This window comes from Penaeus chinensis, chromosome 10 (genome assembly GCF_019202785.1).
Source record: "Penaeus chinensis breed Huanghai No. 1 chromosome 10, ASM1920278v2, whole genome shotgun sequence".
NCBI classification, from domain to species: Eukaryota; Metazoa; Arthropoda; class Malacostraca; order Decapoda; family Penaeidae; genus Penaeus; species Penaeus chinensis.
In genome coordinates, this window is record NC_061828.1 from 4,152,146 (window position 1) to 4,161,997 (window position 9,852).

Sequence of the window (9,852 nt, forward strand, 5' to 3'; positions counted from 1 at the left end):
AGAGAGAGAGAACAAAAACAAGAAAAAAATGAAAATAAGAAGAAAAAAAGATTTGATAAAAAAAAAAAAAAATAGACGAAGAAAGATGAAAGAAAGACAAACAAAGACCAAAAAAGCCGAAAGAAAGAAAAAAAAAAAAAAAAAAGAGTAAAGAAACGAAATAAAAATAAAACAAAAAAAGTCCCAAAGCTCTGAGAAACTTGGCATGAAATTAAGAAAAGTTTTGGCCGTTAGTTCCCCGGTCCTGGTAAGTAACTTGTCAACCAGAAGGAACCACAGATGCGAGAGAATACTTCGCCGTCGGTCTGTGAGCTGGTCTGGTGGTCTCCGGGTCTCCAGGTCTCCGGGGTCTTCGTGCTAAAAAAGGAGTTATTAAATCTCGGAAACCGTCTTGAATGCTCCTTAGATGGATGGGTGTTGAGTGTACAGTCCTCTTAATTAAGGATAAGTAGGTGTTATGTCATTGTAGCTGGACTTTGCTTGCTGTTTTTTTTTGGGGGGAGAGGGGAGGGGGATAGCTGTTCGGGGTGGGGGTGGGGGTGGGGGTGGGGCTGGGTGTGGGGGTGGGGTGGGGGAGGGGTGGGGGGTTGGAGGAGATTCTGGCGAGTGTGGAGTTACAGTTGCGATTTAGAGTAGGATTTCCTCTTATTATCTGGTCGATGTATTTACACGCATACACAAACTTGGGGATGTACAGATATGCATATATATATATATATATATATATATATGTGTGTGTGTGTGTGTGTGTGTGTGTGTGTGTGTGTGTGTGTGTGTGTGTGTGTGTGTGTGTGTTTTGTGTCTGTCTCTTTCTCCCTCCCTCTCTCTCTCTCTCTCTCTCTCTCTCTCTCTCTCTCTCTATATATATATATATATATATGTGTGTGTGTGTGTGTGTGTGTGTGTGTGTGTCTGTGTGTGTGTGTGTGTGCGTGTGTGTGTGTGCGTGTGTGCGTGCATATCTACAGTAATGTGTTGATATTCACCTCTCCCTGTCCTCTTCCCCCTCTTTCCTTCTCCTTCTCGTCCACCTTCCCTTACCTCCCATTTTATTTCCATCCTGCTCCCCTACCCTCCTTTCACCCCTTCTTCCCTCCTCCACCTCCTTCCTCCTTCTCCTCCTCCTCCTCCTCGTCCACCTCTATCCTCCTGCTTCTCCTCGCCGTCCACCTCTATCCTCATCCACCTCCTTCCTCCTCCTCCTCCTCGTCCTCGTCCACCTCTACCCTCATCCACCTCCTTCCTCCTCCTCCTCCTCGTTTACCTCTATCCTCCTCCACCTCCTTCCTCCTCTTCCTCGTCCTCGTCCACCTCTATCCTCCTCCTCCACCTCCTTCCCTATCTGCACTGCGTGTCGATATCACAAAGCAAGGTGTTCCAGCAGGAGGACCTCCCCAACACAGGTTCTGAGAACACACGCTGGCCTTAGTCACAACAGCGGGCGGAGAGCAAGGGCTGTGAGCTCAAAATGTTTATAAACTTGAGAAATATTTGTAGGATGATTTCTCCGTTACATCAGTCAAATTGGGAGAGAGAGAGGGGGAGAGGGAGGGAAAGGGAGGGCGGGGAGAAAGGATGGAAGGAAAAGGGAGGGAGGGAGGGGTGGAAGGAAAGGGGGGAAGGGAGGGAAAAGATGGGAGGGCAGGACGGAAAAGGAGGGAGGGGGGGAATGGGTGGGAGGAGGGAAAGGGAGGAAGGGAGGGAAGGAGGAAGGGAGAAGGGTTAGAGGGGAGAGGGAGGGAAGGGGAAAGAGTATGCGTGGTTTTGAAGGAGGTAGGTAATCAGTATGAGTGAGTGAATGAACGAGAGAGAGAGAGAGAGAGAGAGAGAGAGAGAGAGAGAGAGAGAGAGAGAGAGAGAGAGAGAGAGAGAGAGAGAGAGAATCAGACAGGAAAACAAGGACCAAAAAGAAACAATTGAACAAACATACAGAGTTCAAACCTTAGCGTTGCTTATACACTAGCATACGTGTTTTCATCCCAAAAGAAAAATCAGGAAACCATTGGATCGTTAACCTTAAAGACAAAACAAAACACCAGTGGTCATTCGCGCTTCCTCATGCACGGACTTATTTACTTTATTATCTGCACAAGGGAAAATGAGGTCAAAAAAATGAAAAATATGGCTTGCGTTGGAGTTAAAATAGTTATTATTTTCTTCGTACTGTTATGAGAAAGAGAAGGGGGTTACTGTGGTTATAGTTACAATCATTGTTATTATTATGACTAATTCTGACATTGCTTTTGTCTATATTCATGCTTATTATAATATTCTTTCCCAAACGGCATATTTACCATCAACATTTTCCTTACTGTCACTATCATCATCATTATCAATGTTACCGCTACAATAACTGATTTCTTACTAACCTGCATAATATCGTCATTTATTACCTTTGCTATTATTTCAACGTTATTTTTATTCCATCGCCAAAACAGACCCATCTATTGTTTCTAAATACATTCTGCAATCGTTATAACTTCACAATAACAACGATTCCTTACATAAATAAACTTAATACGTGTTAAAGTCATTGAAACAACCGCCAGAACACGAAGATCTAAGGAAAATTTATCCATAAATGAGAAAAGAAAAGAGAGGTTTATGCGTATTGTCCGTATATGTCAGGACGTACTGTACGTGTTTGTGTGCGTACGTGTATAATGCGTGTATGCATGCCCTGTCCTTTCTGGTCTCCTTCCTTACCCTTCCTAAATGGACTCTTCATAAGCCTCTTGTCCGAACATCTGCTATATTCAGACGTTTCCATAACCCAAGCACATGTACTTTATTGTAATATTTATTTACGTATCATCAGTCTATCTTCTCTGTGTATCTAATTACCCATATATCTTATCCCTCTCTATATATATACAGAGAGAGAGATTAGGTTATAAACAAATCCAGAAGAAACCACATGAAAAGAACTCAACATCAACAAAAACAAAAATCCCAACGCAAAGATAACAACAACAACAACCCAAAACGACATATATAAAAAAAGCAGGAGAGAAATAAAGAGCTTGGAAAAGCGACCATCCGAGCCGGCGAAGAGGCAGAGAAGACAAGCGAGGTGTGGTTGTGACGTCTTTGCCTCATTAAGGATCACGTCCTGGCTGTAACGCCCCCAGTCTCGCTATCTGCACGCATGCCACCCCTGATAACGCGTCCTTCTCGGTCCTCGCTGGTCCCCCCGACGTGTGCACTTTATTTATTCATTTATTTTACCTTTTTTTTATCATTTTCTTCAAGGTGGGGGGTGAGTATGGGATGAGGCGAAGGATTAGCGTTATGGTTTTATTTTATCATTTTTTCTTCTATTTTATCTTCTGGGAAGGAATGAGAGGTAAGAAGGGAGAGAAGAAGAGTGAAATGTAATCCAGGATGAATGAAGATAGAGAGGAAGAAGAGGATTAAGGATTATGGACGAGACGAGTCGAGATATGCTCTGGCCATCATGCATAGCTCGCTGATTGCCCTTATCTCCCAGGTCCATAACTTCAGATGATATCTTGCGAAACTTGTCATGTCGTACTTTGTGTCTAAAACTCATTCCTTCACGCTAATTGTCTCGCTATTAGCTTCCTCCTCTCCGTATCTTATACCTCTGACGCGGACCCAGTATACTTTGACACATTCTTGGATCATATGTAGCATACGTAGCACAGAATATGCTTATAAAGACATCATGTGCGACGTCCAGCTCGGTATATCTGATTCATGGACATCTTAATTCGTGGAACCCACAGTCAGGGGTGGTTTAACAGTTGAACTTATTAAACGGGTTAACTTCAGTCATAAACATTTGGAATTAAAGACATACCTTGATACGTTACAATGTATACATATATAAGCAGTTCGAAATTGTAATTATAACCGCCAGCATCACCGCAGCTACAACCACAGGCACATCTATCAGTATAAAAAAAGGTAATAGACGCAGATAAACCACAAATATTCATATCCACACATTCTCGGCCACAGCCAGATTCATTCATAAAAAAACTATAACCGCACGCATTCGCAAAACAAGAATGCAAGCAAAAACACATTTAGTCACACCATTAGTAGATTACAACTTCACTCAAAGTTCTTCTAGAAACCACGGTCATGTACGCATCCACAACTACACTCATAAAGAACCACACATACAACAAACCTGCAACCACAACCAGCAACCCATTCTTCCACGAACCCAACCGATACAGTCATCCACAACCCACAACCCTTCCCATTAACCCTCCGATGACTAGGACCCCATGTCACAAGTTCCTTCCCCTCACCCCCCCCCCCCCCCGCACCAAGTCACAAGTTTCTCCCCATACCCATCCTCCTCCCCATACCCATGTTCCTCCCCCCCCTTACCCCATCCCCCCACCCCATGCTTAGCCCCTGCCTGAAAGCGAGAGGCTCCTTCACATCTCGGTATCAGTGATAAAGGTTCTGTGAGCGGTAAATCGTCCAGGAATCTTCCCATGATGCCATTAGAGCCCGAGCTGATAACAGAACTCGGTTTTTATCTGCCCGCGTACGTCATGGTGGGCGGGGGTTGGAGTGGGTATGGAGGGGAAGGAGGAGGAAGGGAAGGGAAGGAGGATGGGGTAGAGAGAGGAGAGAGATGGGAGGAGGGAAGAGGGACGGGGGGGCGGGGAGAGATGGGAGAGGAAAAAGATGGAGTCTTTTGAAGGGAAAGGAGAAAGATGGAGGAGGATGAGAGAGGAGAGAGAAGAAGAAAGAAAGAGAGGAAGTGAAGGAGGGGAGGGGGGGAGAAAAAGATAAAACGAATGAATGAAGGAGAGGGAAAGAGAACTCAGGAAGGCGGGAGAAGGAGAAAGAGAAGACAAGGAGAGAGCAAAAGACTAAAAAGGAATAAATCGACAGGAGGAACATGATGGAAGAATGGAGTATGAAGGAAAGGGAAGGAGGAAGGATAGAGGGTGAAATGCGATAGGGTAAAAGAGAAGGGTAGTTGGAACAGAATGAAGGAGAAAGAAAGGAGGAGGAGGAGAGTGGGGAGAGGAAGAAGCAATGTATAGGGAAGATAGGAGATGAAATAAAGGTAGACATAGGATAAGGAGAGAGAGAAAAAATACGAAAATTAAAAGAAGAGTTGGGATAGGGGAAGAGGTAGGAGATTGAGAATTGAAGAGAAGGGGATATAGGATAAGATACGAAAAGAGGGAAGAAAGGAAGACAAGATAGAAGGGAAGGAAGAAAGGTAGAGAAGTAGAGAGAAAGGAAAATAGGAAGGCCCGAAGGAAGAGAGAGAGACAAGAAGGAAGGAAGGAAGAGAGGAAGAGAGAAAGGCAGGAAGAAAGGAAGGAAGACAAGAAGAAAGGAAGGAAGGGAGGAAGACCGGAAATAAGGCAGAAAGAAAGGAAGGGAAGAAGAAAGGAAGGAAGAGAGGAAGGCAAATAAGAAGGATGAAAGAAAGAAAGACAATAGGAAGAAAGGAAGGAAAAGAGAATGTCAAGAAGGATGGACGAAAGAAAGAAAGATAAAAAAATAGGAAGAAAACTAGGAAGGATGAGATGAGATATGGGAGGAGATGAGAAAATGAAGAAAGGGAGAGCGAGGGATGAAGGATAGTAAGAGATTAACAAAGAAGTCAAGACATTCTTAAAGATACGAAAGAGGAATAAGAGAAACTGGAAATACTATTACCCGGACGGGAGAGAGAGAGAAAAAAAATCGTGGGTAGGATAGAGGACACGCGTAATGGTGATGGTAATTATTATGAGGACAGTCATGAGGATAATGAGGATGGTGATGACGATGAGAATAGTGATGAGGATGATGATATAGCAATGGTTTAGGTTTATCATTGAATTGCTGAAGTAGTAAGTACTAAGACTAATGCTGATGTGGATCACGGTAACTATCAAGATAATGTGATACAGAAGACAAAATGAAATAGGTCATAAATGCTTTAAAAAATACTATATATACGTATAGACATACATGGTGTATACATACACACACATATATATGTATATATATATTATATGTATAAATATATGTATATATATGTATATATATACATATATGTATATATATGTATATATACATATATGTATACTGTTTATATTTACCTACAGGAAATAGCTATACAAATTAAGAATATTTTAAAATATAATTATACACTTAAAAAAAAAAAAAAAAAAAAAATTGACGCTGAAGAGAGAAAACAAGGATCAGAAAATTAGACAAAACAGAAAGAGAAGCAAGAAGAGACGAAAGTGTACAGAAGCAGAGAGTGGAATAATCAAGGGGCGATGACGATAAATGGGAATGAGCTGGAATAGAAAAGAGAGACAAAGGAAAGGGGAGTCGGAAAGCTTTAGCTAAGGGTGATTGACGGGGAGAAAATCTTTAAAAAAAAAAAAAAAAAAAAAAAAGTCGAAAATGATGGTCAAAATTCGAATATCGTGGCGACTTTATTCTAACGAGGCAGTGACAATGTATACATATATACACCACTCATTACAGTTTGCAGAAATGACAAGAAATAAGGAAACTAATCTATCGAAACAGAGGATATCCATCATTGGAAAGAGAGAATTAAAATAATCTAATCGAGCGAATTCTAGTGAAACGATTTGAAAGACGACGAAACTACGGAGGAGAGAAACGCGATAGAATTGCAAATTTGAAGAGAAACAACAAACACAGATAACTCGTAGACAGTAATTGAAAGATTTCATTCAAAAGGAAAGCGAGATGCAATTGAAAGACAGAAACGGATGCAATATGCAACTGATGTAGAAAATGACGGAGATGAAGTCAGTTATATGGATAGTGATGATGGTGATAATGAATATGGTGAGGGTGATGATAATGGAAATGGCAACGATAGGATAATAAGGCATAATAAAGATAATGGTGATAATGACGATAAACAATATAGTAATAACAATAATGGAGATAGCAATAATGTTAATAATAATTATAATAATAATAATTATATCATTAAGGATGATAACAATAGCAATGCAAACAGTAATGATAAAAGCAAAAATAATAATAAATGATGATAATGAAGTTGAAATGATGATAATGATAATAGTAATAGTAATGATGATACATAGTGATAGTAATAAGGATGAACAATGATTAAGATAAAGAACTGATTTCAGTAACAATCATCATAACTGCAATAACAGTATTATTAAGACTGAAATATCTTGAAGGTTAACTGAAATTGAAAATCATAATGGTGATGGGTAAGAAAATTATAACTTTGACAACTATGAAGATAATAGCAATGAGGATAAATCATTTATTCTAAAAAAAAAAAATATATATATATAATTAGCGTAGAAACGTAAATAAGAAATAACTAAGCAAAAGACAGAACTCTCTACAAGGAATGAAGTAAACACAGTGCGTTCCATAACACGTTAACGACAAGTTGACTACAAGAACCATCGAGTGAGAAAAAATTGCTAACGGAATAGTACCGAAGCATAAAGAGGGAGATAGGACGCGAGGAGAGCGGATTTAAAGAAGAGGAATAAAGTGGGAGACAGAACGTGAAGGGAAGGGCAAGGGGGGTGGGGGGGAAGAGAAGCCACGTACTATCAGCCTCGGTATCGCCCGCACGTTCCATGAGGGACCTTCCGACCACTGCTGTAGAAGCACCATACTCTAGTATGTACTGTATATGTATGTATGTATATATATATATATATATATATATATATATATAGAGAGAGAGAGAGAGAGAGAGAGAGAGACACACACACACATAAATATATACACATTAATCGCTCCTCCTCCTGATCCAAGGTAAAGCAAACCGATATATATATATATATATATATATATATATATACATATAATTGAATATATATATATACACACACATACACACACACACACACACACACACACACACACACATATATATATATATATATATGTATGTATATATACGCATGTGTGTGTATGTATGTATGTATGTATGTATGTATGTATGTATGTATGTATGTATGTTTGTGTGTACGAATGTGTGTATGTATGTATGTATGTATGTATGTTTGTGTGTACGAATGTGTGTATGACTCTCCCTAGGAGCGTTTGATATACCCCTCATGGCCGCCGTCAGACAGCAGCAGGTCCTCTGGTGCGACTGAAAAGCATCAGATGGTATCACACGCTTCGGCCTGTAACAGAGGGGGTGGGGGGGGGGGGGGGGGAGGGCCGTGGCGTGTACACTATTCATTACCCTCACATGTGTACGCAATTAAGGACTGTGTACGTGCCCGACGTGAGAGGCTGCGCCGGTTTGCCTTACCTTGGATCGGGAGAAGGAGCGATTTATGAGGGTGTGGGTCTTACACACACACACACACGCACGCACATATATGTGGGGGGGGGGGGGGTGAATATATATATATATGTGTGTGTGTGTGTGTGTGTGTGTGTGTGTATGTATGTATATATGTATATATGTATATATGTATATATAAATATATGTATATATATAAATATATATATACATATGTATGTGCATCTGTATATACATAGGCACATATATATATATATATATATATCATTTTATATACATTAATTATATGTATTTAGCTATCAACGTACCTATCGATTGTATCTATTTATCTAACTATCTGTCTACCTATCGATATTATATATATATGTATATATATGTATATATATGTATGTATATATACATATATACACACACACACATACATATATATATATATATATATATATATATATATATATACTTTATTTATACAAGCATTCATACACGGGAAAATGCACAGAGAAATCGAGGACAGACAAACGAACACGAATGCAACACATCCCACAAACCGAATCAGGTGAAAACATCCAAAATTCGCTCATGACGGACAACGGTAGTAAGAATGCGAGAGACGGAGATAAAGAGGGAAGAGAGGGAGGGGGGGGAGGGGGTCGCGGGAAATCGTGTATTTGTGGCCGTAAAAAGCTGTGAAATTGGCCCGTAGTGCATCAGTTTTACGAGAGCCATTACACAGTGCCCGTCTGCCCTGGACGCGGGTGGATAACAGGTTTCTTGCTGTACTGGACGTGGGAGGGGGTGGGGTGGGGGATACGGGGGGAGGGGAGTGGGTGGGGTGGGGGATAGGGGGGAAGGGGAGTGGGTGGAGTGGGGGGTAGAGCGAAGGGGGAGTGGGTGGGGTGAGGGGATAGAGGGGAAGGGGGAAGGGAGATGAAGAAGGGAAGGGGAGGGGGGTAGTAAAAGGGGAAGGGGGAATTTTAAGGGGAAGAAGAGGGAGGGTTAAAGGGGGGAAGAGGGTAAAAGATCTGAAGGGGAGGGTGGGGAATGGGGATGAAGCGGAGGGGGAGGGGGAAGAGGAGTGGCTACGTTACAGATTGAAGAAAAAGGCGAAAAAGTGCGAGGGGGGGGGGGGGGAGTGAAGGGAAGATGGGAATGGGGGAAAGGAGGTTGCAAGGAAATTTGAAAAAAAATGAAGATAAGGGAGCCTAATGGGAGAGTTAGAGTGCGAAAGACGAAGTGGTAAAGGGCGAGGGGGAATTGAAGAAGAAGGAGGAGGGGGTCAAGGTAAAGAAGGGAGGACACGAAGAGCAAGAGAGTAAAAGGAAAAAAAAAGGAGATGAGTAACAAGTGAAGAAAGGGAGATGGAATGGAGGTCAAAATCTTAATGGGGGGATGTAAATCATGTTGCTATCTTTGTCTCAGTTAAAGATCTATCCCAGTAGGGGGGGGGGGGAGGGGGAGATGGGTAGCGGATTAGGCCGGCTTGTTCTTTGCCATCTCCCTACGAAACAGAGGGTATTAAGCTCAAAGGGGTTGGGTGAGTAGGGGTAGTAGGAGATACTAAT